Here is a 19356-nt window from a genome sequence, read left to right on the forward strand (position 1 = left end):
AAGACTGAGAAGGGAGATTCGATATGCAATTCAGAAAGAAACAGTGGAAGGATATATGTATGGTTCCAGAGTATGCAACAAAATCTAGATGATGTGGATGGATTTTTGCCTGGAAGTGTTTGCTTAGATACTTTTACACCCCAACCAGACTCAAGAAATTTTCCTCGAGAAGATGGCAAATCACCCCAAGCAGACTCCTAAGAATTTTTCCTCAGGTAGATGGCAACTATTGAAGGTGTAATGGGGAAGAAACAGGTACCTAGAAGCATATGTTCTCAGAATATAATGATCTGGCAAACTTTAAAAATCCCCATACAGAGTACTCTGTCAAGGAAAGTGGGCAAGCAAATATGTAACTAAGGAAAAAAGAGGTATTGTCTTACCATAGCATTCTACCTGTGCTGTCGAGCTTCACTTACCTTTGACTGTGGGTTCGGTTCCATATATCAGAACAGACTCAGCCGTTATTCCAGCATGCTTCCTCCAAAACTCTCGAGGAAAGGTTTACCCATAATGCCCTTCAGAGGATTATCTCAGATCAAGTTTGCATAAAATAGTGAGACAGGAAGTAACAATCCAGAGACCATATCTGCATTCCTAAAAGGGAAAGCCAATCTTTTGGGAAAGATCCATTCCACCAAGAAAACGAAGGGCGTGAAGGAGGAGGGTGGGGATGTCAAGGAAAAGTGAAGATCAACAAAACAGATGGAATGTTATGATAAGACATAACTTATCTAATGTTGTCAATCTTCACTTAATCCTTGACTGTGGAAGAGAGTCCCCACAGCTACCTAAATCCTGGGAGGCCTCACGGAAGAATATTCCTGAGCACCAATCGTGTCAAATGACTCTCATTCCCTAGAGACCAGATCCAGCTTGCAATGAATAACAAAGTTATGAGGGGATCCCCATGTAGCCACTGCACAAATATCATCAATAGAAGCTTTGGAATGAAAGACTGCAGAAGCAGCTACTGCCCCTGTTGAATGTGCTTTAACAGGTTCCAGTATTTGCACTTTATTTTTGTTATAAATGAAAGTTATACAGTCTTTAAGCCATTCAGATAGAGTAACTTTAGAAACAGGTTTTCCCATAGTAGCAAAAGAGAAAAAAACTAAAACTGCATCAATTTTCTGATTTCCTTTGTTCTGTGAAGGTAAAAATGCAAATGTCTATGCAAATCTAGTAAATGTAGACAATATTCACCCTTGTTTGAGAAGTTGGGGTAAAAAACTGGAAGTTGAATAGTGTGGTTGATATTGGTTTCGGACACTATCTTTGGTAGAAAAGAATTTGTTCGCAAGGAAACCCTGTCTTTATGGAATGTAAGGTATGGAGGTTTGCAAGATAAGGCCTGTAATTCAGATATCCTCCTTGCAGAAGTAATAGTTATCAGTAATAATGTTTTCCAGAATAAAAACTTCAGATCACAAGTTGCAGAAGGTTCAAACAGGGAACTAATTAAGGACTGAAGTACCAGATTCAAGTCTCAATGTGCAGAATGGTATTTGTATGGGGGTCTGAGCATCAAAGCTCCTTTTAGAAAGTTTCAAAGTTTGAGGGACATGAATGGTGTGTCATTCAAACCATTATGAAAATTTTAGTTTGCAGCTAGATGCACTTGTGTGGTCGACGCAGAGGCTCTGCTTCAAAAAGCAATCCTAAAAACTCCAGGACCTTATCAATCGGTGGTGAAAATTGATCAAGATTAGTCTCTGAAGCCCATTTTGAAATTTTTTGCCACTTGCTGAAGTACACCCTTCTAGTCGAAGGTTTGTTGGTAGGCTAGAACAATTCTTTGAACTGTGGAAGTGAGAATAGAATGCCTGGCAATTATTTGAACTGGAGAAACCATGCAGTGAGCTTGAGATTTTGAAGATTTGGATGAAGTAGTCCATCCAGAGGGGACAAAGAGTCTGGATCTGAGACCAGTGTCCAAGGTTTCCGAATTAGATGAGGCCAAAGGAAGGGAAACCCCACCTGATGACGTCAGAATCGGGCAATGAGAATTATTTTGTTCTTCGACCTGTTGGCTTTCTTTAGAAACTGGGATATGAGAGGAATCGGGGGAAAGACATGCAACAGACTGGGGGGACAATCATGAACGAGTGTCTCTCTCGGTGCCTCCCCTGGAGAGGGAATTAGGGCAAAGTAGCTGCTGCACTTGTTCAGGGGGGATGGAAAGAGACTGCAGCAGGGTTGACCCCCAGTGGCAGAATATCTTTTCCGCCACCAATGGCTTGAGAGACCACTTGTGAGGAGTTAGGATGTTCCTTGCTCAGTTTGTCTGCAATCATGGTGGAGCTCCCCGGAATATGCATTGCACTTAGAAAGTGGTCAGATGAAACTGCCTACTGCCATACTCTATGAGTGCTTCTCGTTAAAGAGGGTAAGATCTGGTTTGCCCTTGCTTGTTGATGTACCAGACTACTGACATGTTGTCTATCTGAATCACAATCATTCCCAAGGGGAGAGTTTCTTAAAATGCCTGCAATGCTAAGATCACTGCCCTCATCTTGAGAGCACTGATATGCAAATTGGTCTCTAGCTGGGACCAAGTGCCTTGGACTGTCTTTCCCAGATAATAACCCCCCAACCCTATCTGGGACGCATCCGTGGTCACTATGGCTTGGGGTTGAAGAGGAACAAAGGCTCTGCCTGACAAAATTTCATTGGAGTGAAGCCACCAACTCAGGTCTCTCTTGCACAAGTCGGTGATTAATACTAGATGAGACATTGGCTGACTCAGTAACGACCACTGGGACACCAAGCACCATTGAAGAATCTGCATGTGATATCTCACAGGGGGAACTAAAGGGATGTTGGCTGACATTGATCCTAGAGTTTGTAGCAAAAGCCTTGCAGTCATCTGTTTGCTATGAAGAATCTGAATGACTTCCAATCTTCCTCTCTGAAGTCTTTCTGAGGGAAGAGACACGATGCAGTAGTTTGTGTTTAGCATCGCTCCTATGAATTCCAATAGTTGTGTTGGCTCTAGATGGGATTTTTCATAGTTTATAGTGATTTCCAATGAGGAACAAGTTTGAAAAAAGTAGTCTCTTGCCTCTAAGAATAGATGCCTGGTGGATGCAGTAATGAGACAGTCATCTAGGTATGGAAATGCATGGAATCCTTGCAGTCTGAAATGAGCTGCTACCACTGCCATACACTTAAACACCCTGGGGGTTGCAGTGAGACCAAAGGGCATGGCCCTGAACTGATGATGACTGGCTCCCAACTGGAAGCGCATGAATCTTCTGGATCACTTGTCCATTTCTATGTGGCAATACACATTCTGAAGATCTACTGAGCACATCCAATCTTCTTTTTCCAAGAACGGTAGTACAGACTGACTCGTGACCATCTGGAATTTGGTTTATTGAACTGATTTGTTCAACTGAGATCCAAAATCAGTTTCCAATCCCCTGTTTTCTTTGGTACTAAAAATAATCTTGAGTAATCTCTGGATCCCATCTGGTCTGGTGGGACTGCTTGGATGACTCTTTTGTCGAGCAGTTTTTGAATTTCTAAGACTGCTGCATCTCTGTGACTGGGTGGAACATCTAGGATTTTCTTCAATTTTCTGGGTTTTTCCAAGAAAGGGATAACCTCTGGTTATGATCCTCTGCACCCAATTGTTCATTGTTAACTTGAGCCAAGGCAGGTAGGTGCATGGATAATCATCTCCAACTGCCTCCAGAGGACAGCAATCGGGTCTTCTTTCAGAAGAGTTGATAAGAGTTACCATGGAAAGAATTCCTGGAACCCTGATTTTGCAGGTCATCCCTACCTCGTGCACAGAGTTTTCCATTGTTACTCCTCTCTCTATCCCGGGGGAAGTCATTGCTGCCTGTGTCCTGGAAAGGCCCTTGAGACTTTTTGAACCATAGCTTCCCACTTCCCTGGTTCTTGGAGTAAGATAAGACTGTTGAAGAGTGGAAAGGCATATGCCCATGGCAGAAGGGGTCTTTCCATGATTCTCACACCTGGCCAGCATGTCTAACTTTGGGGCCAAAAGGGGATGTTCCATCAAATGGAGAATTGATGAAAGAATACTTAAATGGCTCCACAAATTCACATAAGTGCATCCAGGCATGTCTCCTAATAGCTATGCCTGAACCTGCTGCCCTTATCGTCCCTTTGGCTGCATGGGCAGTAAGCCTCATGGACGAGTTGCAAGCAGAATCTAAGGTTACCAGCTGAGAAGTTACCTATTTTTTAACCCCTTCACCCAATGATGCTGATCCTGAAGAGCTGACAAAATACGGTCTAGTCTCTTTGAGATTGGCTCAATAGAATCAGGCATCTTCCAATCCTGCTGTGCAATCAATTTAATCAGATCATTAGTGGGAGGAGAGATCCAGGAGGTAAAGGGTCGGGCATGGAAAGCCTCTATGTATACAGATTCATCTGAGGAAGGCAGAAGGGAAATCCAGCCACCCCTCTGCTTCAGGATCTCTAAAATGTCTCCGAAGGAGACATCTTCCGGGGGTGACCTTGGGGAACTTTCCCCTTCATCAAAATTGGTATCTTCAGTGAAAGATTCTTCAGGGGAGTCTAAGTGCTTCTTTCTTGCACTTCCTTTTCAGGGGCACCTCTTCGATGGGATGGGCTGGAGAGGTATCTGAAGAGGACATGACTACTATGGTTGGATCATAAGGCTTCAGTGCCTGAGCTGTCAGGGTAGAGGCTGAAAGAAGCACCAGGTGAAGGGAAGGGCAGGGCTGTTGGTCCAATTAAAGTCATGTCGACTGAAGAGTCTTTCACTGAAGATACTGTTTTCTACTTACGGGAAGTTTCCCCAAGGTCATCTCTGGAAGATGTCTCCTTTGGAGACATTCTAGAGATCCTGAAACAGAGGGGTGGCTGGGCTTCCCTTCTGCCTTCCACAGAGGAATCAGTATACCTAGAGGCTTTCCATGCCCAACACTCTACTTCCTGGATTTCTCCGCCTGCTGATGTTCTAATTAAATTGACTACACAGCAGGTTTGGAAGATACCTGATTCTACTGAGCCAATCCCAAAGAGACCAGACCATATTTGTCAGCTCTTCCGGATCAGCAGCACTGGGTAAAAGAAATACCAGTAGATGCCATGGTGGTAGTGGCAGCCACCAAACAGGAACTTGCTGATGAAAGCCCTACTCCCCATCCTCCTAATAAAGAATCTAGGAAGATGGATAGATTCGGGAAGTGCATATCCGCTTCATCAACCCTTGCACTAAGGTCCTTGAACTACATGGCACATTTCACGAGAAGAAGGAAACGGTGACAAAATCCAGATCCATAAAAAACAATTTCTTGTGCAAAACACTGCAAGGATTTAACACTTTCACTAAGACTGTAACAAAAACTTCTTCAGAATCACAAAAACCCTGAATTTACTGATTTAAATAGTCCTCCTAAAATGTTACATGACTAAAAGTTGACAATGGCAATGAATATACATTTCTTAAACTATGAAACATAAAAATATTAAACTCATAATACATCTACCTAAGACAATAAGATATTTACTAAAAACCTTATAAGACAATAACCTTAAGACACTGGCAATGGAGATGTTGTTTAAACCTGGAGGTGAACTTGCATTTAATTTTAACTGCCAACATAGTTCCTTATATTCAATTAGATCCCTTCATGGCCCTCTTAGTATATTTTTAGGGACAATTTCAATCCCAAAAAAAAAACATGGTCAGGATTCTCCTCTATGTGGCAGAACAGTGAATTTGTGCTTTTTTATTTTTTTATATTATTTAGATGTTCATATATTCTATCTTTAAATTGACGGACTGTTTTCCCCACATAAAAAAGTAGTACTTTTTTTACATATAGCTAAATAAATACCTGCAGATTTACAAGTATAGTAGGAATTAGAACGTACCCTAATATCGTTCACTGTCACAACATTATTTTGTAAAATAAATGAACACTGTGTACATGTGCCACATCTAAATGTTCCATTACTCCTCACACTTAAATTAGTACATGAAGGATTGAAGTTGTCCCTAAAAATATACTAGGGGGGCATGGAGGAATCGAACTGAATATAAGGAACAATGTTGGCAGTTAAAATTAAATGCAAGTTCACCTCCAGGTTTAAACACTATCTCCATTGTCAGTGTCTTAAGGTTATTGTCTTATAAGGTTTGAATATGTTTTTTAGTAAATATCTTGTCTTAGGTAGATGTATTATGAGTTTAATTAACATTTTTATGTTTCGTATTTTAAGAAATGTATATACATTGCCACTGGCTATTTTTAGTCATGTGACATTTTAAGATGATTATTTAAATCAGTAAATTCAGGGATTTTGTGATTCTGAAGAAGTTTTTGTTTCAGTCTTAATGAAAGCGCTAAATCCTTGCTTTTTTGTGGATCTGGATTTTGGCGCTGCTTCCTTCTGCATTTTCCTGTTGTTTTGGTTACCCAGTTTTTGGGTTGTTTGAAGATACATTTCCCGAGACTTCAACGAGATCTGATAAAAGAACTATCAGATACTCTGACAGGAGCAGTAGCTGAAGAGGTTAAAAAAAAGTAACTTCTCAGTTGGCAACCCTAGATTCTGCTTGTCCATGAGGCTTATTGTGTATGCCGCCAAAGGGATGACAAAGGCAGCAGGTTCAGGCATAGCTATTAGGAGACATGCCTGTATAAGCTTATGTGAATTTACGGAGCCATTTAAGTCTTCTTTCATCAATTCTCCATTTGACAGAACATCCCTTTTTGGCCCCAAAGTTAAAGACATGCTAGCCAGATGTGAGAAAGATGGAAACACCCTTTCTGCCATGGGCATACACTTTTCCACTCAACAGTCCTACTCCAGGAACCAGAAAAGTGGGAAGCTAAAGTTCAAAAAGTCCCAAGGACCGTTCCAGGACTCACATGGCAACAACTTCCCTCAGGGCATAGGGGGAAGTAACAATGGAAGACACCATGCACAAGGCAGGGGTGGTCCCCCAACATCAGAGTTCCAGGGATCCTTTCCCTGGTAACTCTTATCAGCGTTCCTGAAAGGAGGCCCGACTGCTGTCCTCTAGAGGCAGTCGGGGGGATGATTATCCCTGCACCTACCTGCCTAGCTCAAGCTAACAATAGACAACTGGGTGCAGAGGATCATAAGCAGAGGTTACAATATCCCCTTTTTTGAAAAAAATCCAGGAAACTGAAAAAAATTCCAGATGTTTCACCCAGTCACAGGCATGCAGAAGTCTTAGACATTCAAAACGTGCTCGACAAAAAAAGTCATCCAAGCAGTCCTAGACAGGATCTAGAGTTTACTCGAGATTCTTTTTAGTGCTAAAGAAAATAGGGGATTGGAGACAGATTTTGGATCTCAGTCAGTTGAAAAAAATCAGTTCAACAAACCAAATTTTGGATGGTCATGATTCAGTCTGTACTTCCGTTCTTGGAAAAAGATGAGTGGATGTGCTCAATAGATCTTAAGGATGCATATTATCACATAAAAAATGGACAAGCAATCCAGAAGATTCCTGCACTTCCAGTTGGGAGCCAGTCATTATCAGTTCAGGGCCCTGTCCTTTGGTCTCACCACAGCCCCCAGGGTGTAATGCATGGCAGTGGTAGCAGCTCACTTCAGACTACAAGGATTCCATGTGTTTTCATACTTAGATGACTGGCTCCTCACCACTCCTATGAGGCATCTACTCTTACAAGCAAGAAACTACATTCTTCAAACTTGTTGCTCATTGGGAATCACTATAAACTACAAAAAAATCCCATCTAGAGCCAACACAGCAGTTAGAATTTATAGGAGTGATGCTAAACACAAACAGCAGCACTGTCTCTTCCCTCAGAAAGACTTCAGATAATAAGATTGCAAGGCAGTAAGATTCTTCACAGCAAAATGATGACTGCAAAGCTGTTGCTACAAACTCTAGGATCAATGTCAGCCTCCATCACTTTAGCTCCCTTGCGAGATATCACATGTAGATTCTTCAGTGGTTCTTTGTGTCCCAATGGTTGTTACTGAATCAGCGAATGTCCCATCTGATATTAATCACCAACTTGTGCAAGAGACCTGAGTTGGTGGCTTCTCTCCAACGAAATTTTGTCAGGCAGACCCTTTGTCCCTCTTCAACCCCAAGTTACAGTGACTATGGATGTGTCCTAGATAGGATTGGGGGGTATTATCTGGGAAAGGCAGTCCAAGGCACTTGGTTCCAGGTAGAGGCCAATTTGCACATCAATGTTCTAGAGATGAGGCAGTGTTCTTAGCATTGCAGGCATTCCAAGAAACCCTTTCCTTGGCAACAACTGCTATTCAAACAGACATGTCAACAGTCTGGTACATCAACAAGCAAGGGGGAACCAGATCTTACTCTCTTTGTCTAGAAGCACTCAAAGTATGGCAATGGGCAACTTCATCCGACCACTTTCTAACTGTAATGTAAATTCCAGGGACCTCCAGCATGACTGCAGACAAACTGAGCAGGACCATCCTAATGCCTCACAAGTGGTCTCTCAAGCCATTGGTGGCGGAAAAGATATTCTGCCACTGGGGTCAACCCTGCTGCAATCTCTTTGCAGCCCACCTGAACAACAAGTGCAGCAGCTACTTTGCCCTAATTCCCTCTCCAGGGGAGGCACCGAGAGAGACACTTGTTCATGACTGTCCCCCCAGTCTGTTGCATGCCTTTCCCCAGATTCCTCTTATATCCCAGTTTCTAAAGAAAGCCAACAGGTTGAAGAACAAAATAATTCTCATTGCCCCCATTCTGGCCTCATCAGGTGTTTCCCTTCCTTTGGCCTCATCTAATTCGGAAACCTTGGACAATGGACTCAGATCCAGACGTTTTGTCCCCTCTGGATGGACTACTTCATCCAAATCTTCAAAATCTCAAACTCACTGCATGGTTTCTCCAATTCTAATAATTGCCAGGCATTCTCCTCTCATTTCCACAGTTCAAAGAATTGTTCTAGCCTTCTACAAACCTTCGACTAGAAGGGTGTACTTCAGCAAGTGACGGGCTTCAGAGAATAATCCTGATCCATTTTCAGCATCAACTGATAAGGTCCTGAAGTTTTTAACATTGCTTTTTGAAGCAGGAGCATCTGTCTCGACCAAACGAGTGCATCTAGCTGCAATCTCAAATTCTCATACTGGTTTGAATGGCACGACGTTAATGTCCCACAAACTTTGTAAAGCCTTTCTAAAAGGAACTTTTATGCTCAGACCCCCATACAAAGACCCTTAGATCCTTCTGCACCTTGGGACTTGAATCTGGCATTTCAGTCTAATTAGTTCCTCTTTTGAACCTTCTGCAACTTGCAATCTGAAGTTTTTTTTCCTAGAAAACACTACTAATAGCCATTAGTTCTGCAAGGTGGATATCTGAGCTACAGGCCTTATCTTGCAAACCTCCATATCTTACTTTCCATAAAGACAGGGTTTCCTTGCAAACAAATCCTTCTTTTCTACCAAAGATAGTGTCCAAAACCAATATCAACCAGACTATTCAACTTCTCAAACAAAGGAGAATATTGTCTACATTTACTACATGTGCATAGACAATTGTGTTTGTACCTTCACAGAAAAAAAGAAATCAGAAAATCGGACCAGTTGTTTGTTTTCTTCTCTTCTACCTACTATGGGAAAACCTGTTTCTAATGTTACTCTATCTGAATGGCTTAAAGACTGTATAACTTTCATTTATAACAAAAAGAAAGTGCAACTACTGGGACCTGATAAAGCACATTCAACAAGGGCAGTAGCCACTTCTGCAGTCTTTCATTTGAGAGCTTTTATTGATATTTGTGCAGTGGCTACATGGACATCCCCAAATACTTTTGTTACTCTTTACAAGCTGGATCTGGTCTCTAGGGGACGTGCGTCACTTGGCTCGAGGATGCTCAGGAATATTCTTCCGTGAGACCTCCCAGGATTTATGTAGCTGGAGACTGTCCCACATTCAAGGATTAAGTGAAGACTGACATCATCAGATAAAGAAGTTGCGTCTTACCATAACGTTCCATCTGTGTTGTTGACCTTCACTTATCCTTGACATCCCCACCCTGATGTTGTCATCTCTGTGAAGCAGGCCAACAACTTTTCCCTCCTTTTTCATCAAGAAAAAATTGATGACATTTGTGGAATGTGTCAACATCCTGCCCTTCACTGAAAAAGTAACAGGCAAGGTCAGGATGGGTCATGATTGTGAATCTGATGCCACAAAGAGACTTCCTGTGATAATAAGGCATGAAGACAAGATGGCTGAATGCATGCAGCAAAAAAGAATTGGTGGGCTTCTGGAACAAGAGTGCTTATTTAAAAATGGCATGTTACATAACAGTGCACTGATACATGCTCCTCGATGAGGATTCTTGATGTCAAAATATGTGGATACTTTTGCCCAAATGTTTTAAAACTATCATCTCAAGAAAATTAGGAGTTAAAAATTCAGACCTCATCTACTGTTCCTGAACCATAGACAAAAATACAACTATTGTACAGAAGTGGGCAAATCATCTGAATGGGTACAGATCCTGTCTTTCTGGATACATAGGCAGTGTGTGGTTGTGCTTAGAGATAGCCTCTATACCACCTTAAAAAACTCAAAGTAGGGGTACAATGCAAGTGATTACTGCAGAGACTCATACTGTCATCAACCAACTGAATTGCTCAAGGTATTACAGCTTTTTGCAGTATATACAGGATCATGGCAAACTGAATGTCACCCACAGCAGAAAACAGAAGTACTGGCAACTATTCTTCAGCTCTGGATGACAAAAGAAAAATAACTCGACAGTCAGAAATCCTCAGGTAATGGAGTGAGAACAGAAAATAGAAGTTATGTTCTTACCATAACGTTCCATGTTAGTTGTCTTCTTCTCGCCTTCTTTCTTGCTGGATGGGTTCGGAGCCAATCCTCGGCTCTGACTCGGCCACTCTAAAAGCTCGAGAGTTGGTTCCACCGGCTCGAGGCTTCCCTTATATCCCACAATGCTAGGCGGTAATACCTCAGATCTCGTTTGTAAGCTAGGCCCAGCCAGGAGAAAAATCCAGAAACACTGGAAAGGGGAAAAACCACCTCTATAAAATGACAGAAGGAAGGTGACCTACAACCTGATGAGGGAATATATACATAACACAGTATATACATATGCAAATAGAGGTGGTAGGAAAAGAAGGTCACAATCAAACTCCTCTAGGTCTGTCCAGGCTAGGGGGAAGGAGGGTGGGACGCAAGAAAGAAGGCGAGAAGAAGACAACTAACATGGAACGTTATGGTAAGAACATAACTTCTATATGTTAAGTTGTCCATCTCGCCTTCATTCTTGCTGGATGGGACCGGCCCCTAGCACCTTGTCCCGGTGGCCTATCGGAACAGACTCTTGAGTACAGTGGAACCAAAATTAGCTCTGTGTCTGGAAGCTAAGTCCAACTTATAATGAGAAATGAAAGTGTGAGGAGTAGCCCATGTAGCTGCCGCACAAATCGTATCAATAGGCAACCTGTCTTGGAAAGCTATAGAAGTAGCCAAGGCTCTAGTTGAATGAGCCTTAGGTTTGTTTGGTAACTTTTGATGCCTAATCTCAAACACAAAGGAAATCAAGGATGTAAGCCATCTGGAGAGTGATACTTTCGAAACTGGAAGGCCCTTTCTGCCTTCTGCATAAGAAACAAACAGTTGGTCAGCCTTTCTGGTCTGTTTGGTCCTATCCAAATAATACCTTAATTGTCGATGAACATCTAGCCAATGTAATTTCTGTTCAGACCTGTTAGAATAGTTAGGAAAAAACACAGGAAGGTCAATGTTTTGATTTAGGTTTGCCTGAGAGGCTACTTTGGGTAAGAAGGATGGGTTTGTCCGTAAGGAAACCCTATCCTTATGAAACAAAAGATAAGGGGATCGACTGCAGAGTGCATGAAGCTCCGAGACTCTTCTAGTCAAGTAATGGCTACCAAAAAGAGTGTCTTCCAGGATAGCAATTTCATTGAACACGAAGCTGCAGGTTCAAAAGGGGGAAGAATCAAAGATGTGAGAACTAAGTTAAGGTCCCAAGAAGGAGGAGGATTTCTAATAGCAGGCTTGAGAAGAAAAACTCCCTTCAAAAAAGCTTTGCAAAGCTTGTGAGACATGATGGCAGAATCTGAGATTCCAACATGAAAGTTAGAAATAGCTGCCAACTGAACCTTAAGAGTAGAAGGAGACGAACCTGCGTGGAATAGTTCGGCTAAGAAATCAAGGACCGTTTGAATGGGGGCAGTGAAAGGATCTATGTCCCTTCCTTGAGCCCAATAGGAGAAACGTTTCCACTTACTAAGATAAATCTTCCGAGTGGAGGATTTATGGGAAGCTATTAAAATATCTGGAACTGAGTGAGATATTTGAGGAAGCCTGGCTAAGGTTGGAATTGGAGGAACCAAGCAGTGAGGGTCAGAGAGGGGAGGGAGCGATGTAACTGACCCGACTGATGGGTCAAAAGATCTGGAACTAGGTCCAGATGCCAGGGTTGCTCCAACAGAAAATGGTGCAGAAAGGGGAACCAAACCTGTCGAGGCCAGTAAGGAGCAATGAGGATCAATGAAGCTTTCTGAGCGATGGCTTTCTGTATCACTTGAGAAATTAGTGGGAAGGGAGGAAATGCATACAGAAGTCCCCGGGGCCAAACTTGGACTAGAGCGTCTCTGCTGGGATGGCCTGGTAGAGGAAAGAGGGTGAAATAATCTTTGCACTTGCTGTTTTGGGGAGTAGCAAAAAGGTCGCAGCAAGGCTGGCCCCACTTCAGAAAAATTTTTTCCAAGATTGAATTTTTCAGAGACCACTCGTGAGGCATGAGAATAGCTCTGCTCAATTTGTCCGCAATGAGATTGGACTTCCCGGGGATGTGCGTTGCTATCAGAAACCGCTGAGAAGAAATCGCCCATTGCCACAGTCTGAGTGCTTCTCGACATAGGGGGTAGGATCTGGTTCTGCCTTGTTTGTTGATATACCACACTACAGACATGTTGTCCGTCTGAATTGCTATTGTTCCCATCGGAAGAGAGTCTTGAAGGGCTTGCAACGCTAAAAGCACTGCTCTCATCTGTAGAACATTTATATGCAAGTGGTGTTCGCATGGTTGCCATATGCCCTGGACTGTCCTGCCCTGATAATGCCCCCCCACCCGATCAGGGAGGCGTCCGTTGTCAGAGTAGCAACCGGAGGGGGAGGGACAAACGGTCTTCCTAGGAAGAGCTGGGGGGAAGAAATCCACCAAAGAAGATGATTCCTGCATGCTTGCATTATCACAATGGTGTGGGACATCGGAAGTTGTTGGTATGACCATTGTGTGAAGAGCATCCATTGTAAGATTCTCATGTGAAATCTGGCTAATAGAAGTAGAGGGATAGCAGCCGCCATAATCCCCAGTACTTTTAGGACTAATCTGACTTTGATTCTGTTGCTGTGGAAAAGAAGAGAGACTAGTTTGTGTATGTCTGCTATCCTTTGGTCTGTGAGTCTCGCAGACATGCTGACTGTGTCTAGATTTGCGCCTATGAAGGTAATAGCACAACAAGGCGACAAAACAGACTTTTCACAATTTATTGAGATACCTAGCTTTCGAAATATGCGAAAGGTGTAGTCTCTGGCAAGTAGTAGAAGATGCTTGGTGGGAGCTGTAAGGAGCCAGTCGTCTAAGTATGGAAACACCTGGAATCCTTGACGTCTCAGGTGAGAGGCCACCACTGCCATGCATTTGGTAAACACCCGGGGGGCTGTGGTAAGTCCAAAGGGCAGGGCTCTGAATTGAAAGTGACTGGTTCCCAGCCTGAAGCGGAGGAATCTCCTGGAGCGTCTGTTCATTTTTATATGATAGTACGCATCCTGGAGGTCTATAGAGCACATCCAGTTTTCCTTTCCCAATAGGGGTAGGATGGATTGCAACATGACCATCCGAAATCTTGTTTTCTTGACAGACTTGTTCAAGATGCTGAGATCCAAAATGGGCCTCCAGTCCCCTGTTTTCTTTGGAACCAAAAAGAATTTGGAGTAGATTCCGGATCCTTGCTGGTCTGCTGGAACTGACTGAATGGCTCTTTTTGCAAGCAACTATGATATTTCTAACGCTGCTTGATCCCTTTGAGCGGGTGGAACATCTGGAAGGGACTTTTTTGATTGATTTGGAATGCGAAAGAATGGAATGGAATAGCCTTCGGAAAAGATGGACTGTGTACCCACTTGTCTTGAGTTAGAGATCGCCAGGCTTCTGGGTACAGTGATAATCTTCCCCCGACTGCCTCCGAAGGTGGACAGTCAGGCAACACCTCAGGGATGCTGGAAGGGCTTATCGGAAAAGGTTTCTCGATTGCCCTGATTCTGCGGACCCCCCCTGCCTCTAGGGCGACGTCTACCATTATTGTTCCCCCCTCTGCCTCTAGAGGGGAACCGACTCTGTGCGTCAGGCAAAGCCCCTTGAGATTGCTTGCGGAACCACATTTTTCCACTTTTCTGGCCCTTGGGGTAAGGCCTAGAAGGAGTAGAAAAACGGTCTCCGACGGCAGAAAGAGTTTTGCCATCTGTCTCGCACCTTGTCAAGGTTTCTTTCACTTGAGGACCAAAAAGGGACGATCCATCAAACGGGGAATTAGTGAAAGACGTCTTAAAGGGATCCGCAAAATTGCATAGCCGCATCCAGGCATGCCGGCGTAAGGCCACACCTGTACCTGCGGCTCTGCTCGCTCCATCAGCCGCATATGAAAGAAGGCGCATGGAGGAGTTAGCTATCGAATTGAGGGTTGCCAGCTGAGCGTTCATCTTATCCTGAAAACCCGCAGCTGTTGGATCCTTTAACATCTCACTCGCTTCCTTGATCAAGTCTCTTTGAAGACGAAAGTGAAATGACAGAGGTAGTTCAGCGAACGCATTGAAAAGGTCGCTGACGAAAACATCCGCTTCCCGTACCTGTCCATAGACCTAGATTCCTTGTTAGGAGGATGGACAGGCACTGAAGGATCAGCTAGTTCCTTCTTGGTGGCAGCAGCTACCACCATAGCATCCACAGAAACTCCTTTAGTCAAAAATTGTTTGTCTGCTGGTGCTGTAATAAACTTTGAAGGTCTCCTGGGGGTGGGGTCCACAGAGTCAGGAGCCGTCCAAGCCTTTTTTGCTACCACCTGCATAAGGGGGTCAAAGAGGGGGGACACCCAGGAGGTGGAAGGGCGAGAGCCGAATGCCTCAAGATACACAGATTCATCCTCCGAAGGGTTAAGGGCTGGCCAATTCCCCCTCTGTTTTAGGATCTCTAGGATGTCTGCAAAGGAAACATCTTCAGAGGGGGAACGGGGGGAACCTTCAGAATCCTCTAAATCCGTGTCAGAGGTGACAGACTCAGGTGAGTCTATGTGCTTCCTCTTGCACTTTCTCTTCCTAGGGGGCTCTCCTGCCAATTCAGGAGAGGCCTTGGAAGAGGATGAAATCCCCACAGGGGATTCTTGAGGAGCTGGCTCTCTGCGGTCTGGGAAGAGGGAGTGAGTAGAAATTACCTGAGGCACGGAGGAGGGAGGGGCGGACGGAGCCGACTGTGGAGCTGAACCAGGTTCCAACACACTCTGCATGACCTCGAAAGCACCCCTGTCAGGCAGAGCCAGAGGTCTCCGCTGCGAAGAGCTGAAAACCTCCCTCGGCACCGACAGTGATGGCTCCGAGGCCGATGTCGGAGCCGAACTCACCAGCGCCGAAGCACCGAGAGGGAGAGCGGGGTCGGACAAGGGTCCGATGCCACTCACCCCTCCGGAGCCGACGAGGGAAGTCCGGCGCAGAGATTCTTCCAATGAAGAAAACGGAGCAGACGAAGGCGCCGAAGACAATTGTATCGGCTCCGACTCTGCCACAGTCTCAGGTCCGAAATGCCCTGGCTCCGAACTCAAAGGAGTCGGAGGAGGAATATTTTGAGAAATTGGATCAAGCATCGACTGCTGAGTCGGGCTCTGAAGCATTTGGGCCAGTGCCTCGGACTTAAGAAGTCGACTCACTACCCTCTGAAGGTCATGGTCCGAAAGTCTCGACGACCTAGAGGAGTGAGATCTATGGCTCCGTTCAGACAGCAAGGGAGATGCTGGAGCCGAATGAACGGAGCCAAGAGATGGTGACCTAGACCTTTTCCTAGCTGTCGGTTCCGATAATTTTATCGGAGCTGACTCAGTGATTTCCAACACCTCGGCTCCGGCCGGAGCCGAGGGAACCGAAGAAATAAGAGTTCGAGTCTCATCGGCTCCAGCCGGAGCTGATGTTGTAGCAGACTTTGAAGCCTTAGGTGTCTACTCAGAAACTGGAGCTGACGACCTAGAAGGCTTGGAGGGTTTGCCCGAAGAAACAGTCGGGGGACCCTCAGGCTTTAATAAGCCTCGTAAAATAAGTTTATTTTTTCTTTCCTGCAGGACTCTAGGGCTGAAGCCATGGCATACAGCACAAGAGTCCTGCAGGTGTAAAGGTCCCAGGCAGTACACACAAGAAGTGTGACCGTCTGTCAGAGACATTTTCTGACAGCACGAGTCACACTTCTTGAAGCCTGAGACCTTTGAATCCTTAGACATTTTTAAGGAAAAAAGTGTAACCACCACACAACACAAACACACCGATTACACTATCCACTAAGATTAACTAAAATTAGTTAGTTTTTAAATCCCTACCAACACATACACTCCACTAATAAGGGGATGGAAGGGCCCGAAGGCCTGAGGGAAGAACAAATAAGTTCTTGAGGAAAAAAGGGTGGATAAACAGGTAGGAAAGGGTCCGAATCCACTCACTAAGGGAAATAAATAAAAAACTAAATTAAAGGGATTTAAATTAACTATAGACTAATCTATATGAACTGGCCTGAAGCCGGCAGAAACAACACCTCGATCGCTGTAGCGGCAAACGAGATCTGAGGTATTACTGCCTAGCATTGTGGGATATAAGGGGAGCCTTGAGCCGGTGGAACCAACTCTCGAGCTTTTAGAGTGGCCGAGTTGGAGCCGAGGATCGGCTCCAAACCCATCCAGCAAGAATGAAGGCGAGATGGACAACTTAACATACAGCTTTAAAATATACTTTGTAGAGAAAAGATTTGTGACCTCTGAGCTTTACTCCAATAGCAGGAATGAACTGAAACTCGTATTTGTGACTGGTCTTTGAATACTAACGCTAGCTGAAGCAAGGTTCAAAATGTCAAAACCAATGAGGAGGAGTACTGGAAAAATGAACAGCTTGAGAATGAGATGTGAAGGGTCTACTTCAGAATAACAAATTTACACTACACTGAAACCGACAATTTCAAGATGAAGATGAAAATACCAAAAAGGCATATGAACAGAAATGCAAAAGAGCAAAACCTAAAACATCGAAAAAAATGCAGGTGAGTATATACAACCAAGCCCAATACCCTCAGCCTGTGAAAACATTAAACACAAACTCTGTCAGTAACAAACGTGCAAAACACTCTATAATGTAAAATTCTGTTATACGTGTACAGCGTACAAATTCACACTTGCGTAGACCCATAGAAAATGCTACCGTGAGATACCATATGTGAAGAAACTGCGCACTGAAAAAATACAGAGTTCGCTAGTTACATTTTAAGCAACACAGTTACTTTCAGAAAATCCATAGTATCATACTCACACATACATGCTGCAAAATGAATGCAAACTTATTATGCCTCTGAACTAGTTTTCTCTTCTTAGAAGAGAGAGGGCATCCATCAGTTTATCTACATGGTTCTGTTCTCTAACCAACACAGACATCAATGATGATAAATCAGCTACATGTTTTCCAAGTAAACACCTTAAATGCCTTTGCACCACTTCTAAAGAATTTTGCATTTGTGGTAGAAACAAATAATTCAACGTTCCAAAAGGAAACTGGAAAAAGTGGTGGAAATGTTGCAAATGCTGTTGTTCATGTGTTGATCTTCCGAGTTTATCAATAATCTACCAGTCTTCAAAAAAATATCGCAAAAGTTCCTTTCTTTCACTGGGGAACATATCATGTAATTTATAAAATGAAGGGATACCTTCATCTTCCTTTAAGAAAGGTAACACTACTAGTAGAAACTAGATGAAAACTTACACGATTACAAAATCACATGATATGTACTTCACATTACATTCAAATCCTTTGCTATTCAAGAGGTCAAATACACACTGCCACATAAAATGAAAAGATTTTAACTATTTTTTTTTTTGCCATTAGCCAATATAAGACAGGAATCAATTTATTATAAACTCCATACTTCACTAACCCACGAATAATGTTTATTTATTACTAGTTATAATTAACTATGTACTACTTTGCCCAAGTGATTCTCCCTACTTAATTTCTGAACTAATATTATGTTCCTCCACATATATAAGTTCAACCATATATTTGTCAAAGTCTTGTTCTAATTGATACTATGCATATATTTTTCTTTTTAAATTTTTACTCTGTAAATGTGTTAACACTCTTTTTTTTTTTTTTTTTTGTCTATAATTTCTATTACTTGATATGATGACTTTGTATGTAAACTTAAGCTGGAGCTTTTCTCCCCGGGCTTCTGCTGAAAATGGGCACTGTCCCAGTCGGACCATCCCGGTAAACAAATGTAAAATAAATAAATAAAAATAAATTGTCTACAAAGTGTATCTTTCATGAAGAAAGTATCATCCATCAGTCAAACTGTCGCACTATGTAGGTGAAACAAATTACAGTTTTCACTTTGCCCATCCGATAATCTTCTTTCAAAGAAAGACCTTGCCTTTAAAGGATAATTACATGTGTGTATATGTTGCAGATGTATTTAATGCTCAACACTAGTAACTAAAGACTTTCTATGAACTCCATTAAATTGCTGCAATAATGTCTTCCTACTTGGAAGCATTGCAGCACACTCAAGGGAAGTTGTTGGCATTACATCATTAACTGGTAATCAAGGAGTAACCCTTGACAACAAGCCTCACTCCCTTTAAGTCCTGACATGTTACATACTTCTGAACTTTAAAGGGGTCACCAGTAAGATGGTGAGGTAAAGATTTTATAAGTTCCTCTCAATTTGATACATATAATGTTACTGCCCTACATTTATATTTACCTTTTATTTTAAACTCACATGGAAAGAACATCTGAGTCTTGTTAGTCCTTTACAAATGATAAACGTAACCTTCCAGTATAAGCACTCGTTTGCTTTTCTGTGACTTTTGCTTAGTACAAACAGAACAAGGGTGCTGAGTGCATGACATGTAACATCCACCATAGTTTCCTGTGGGTACAAAGTAAGAGATGCTAAAACATTTCAGTTAATATATAGCATTTGCACAGTACTTCATGTATCATACTGTGTGCGTTATTTTGGGTTTCGCTCTTTTGCTCTTTCATTCATCTGCCTTTTT

At 43.0% G+C, this 19356-nt stretch overlaps 1 protein-coding gene across 2 annotated transcripts in view; it reads right to left on the bottom strand.

Annotated features, from left to right (window-relative positions):
- The window catches only part of COG7 (component of oligomeric golgi complex 7), a 4201489-nt gene that overhangs the window by 2126449 nt on the left and 2055684 nt on the right, over positions 1-19356 (bottom strand). The window lies entirely within an intron of this gene.

This window comes from Protopterus annectens, chromosome 12.part0 (genome assembly GCF_019279795.1).
Source record: "Protopterus annectens isolate FY-2018-M chromosome 12.part0, PAN1.0, whole genome shotgun sequence".
Lineage (NCBI taxonomy): Eukaryota > Metazoa > Chordata > Ceratodontiformes > Protopteridae > Protopterus > Protopterus annectens.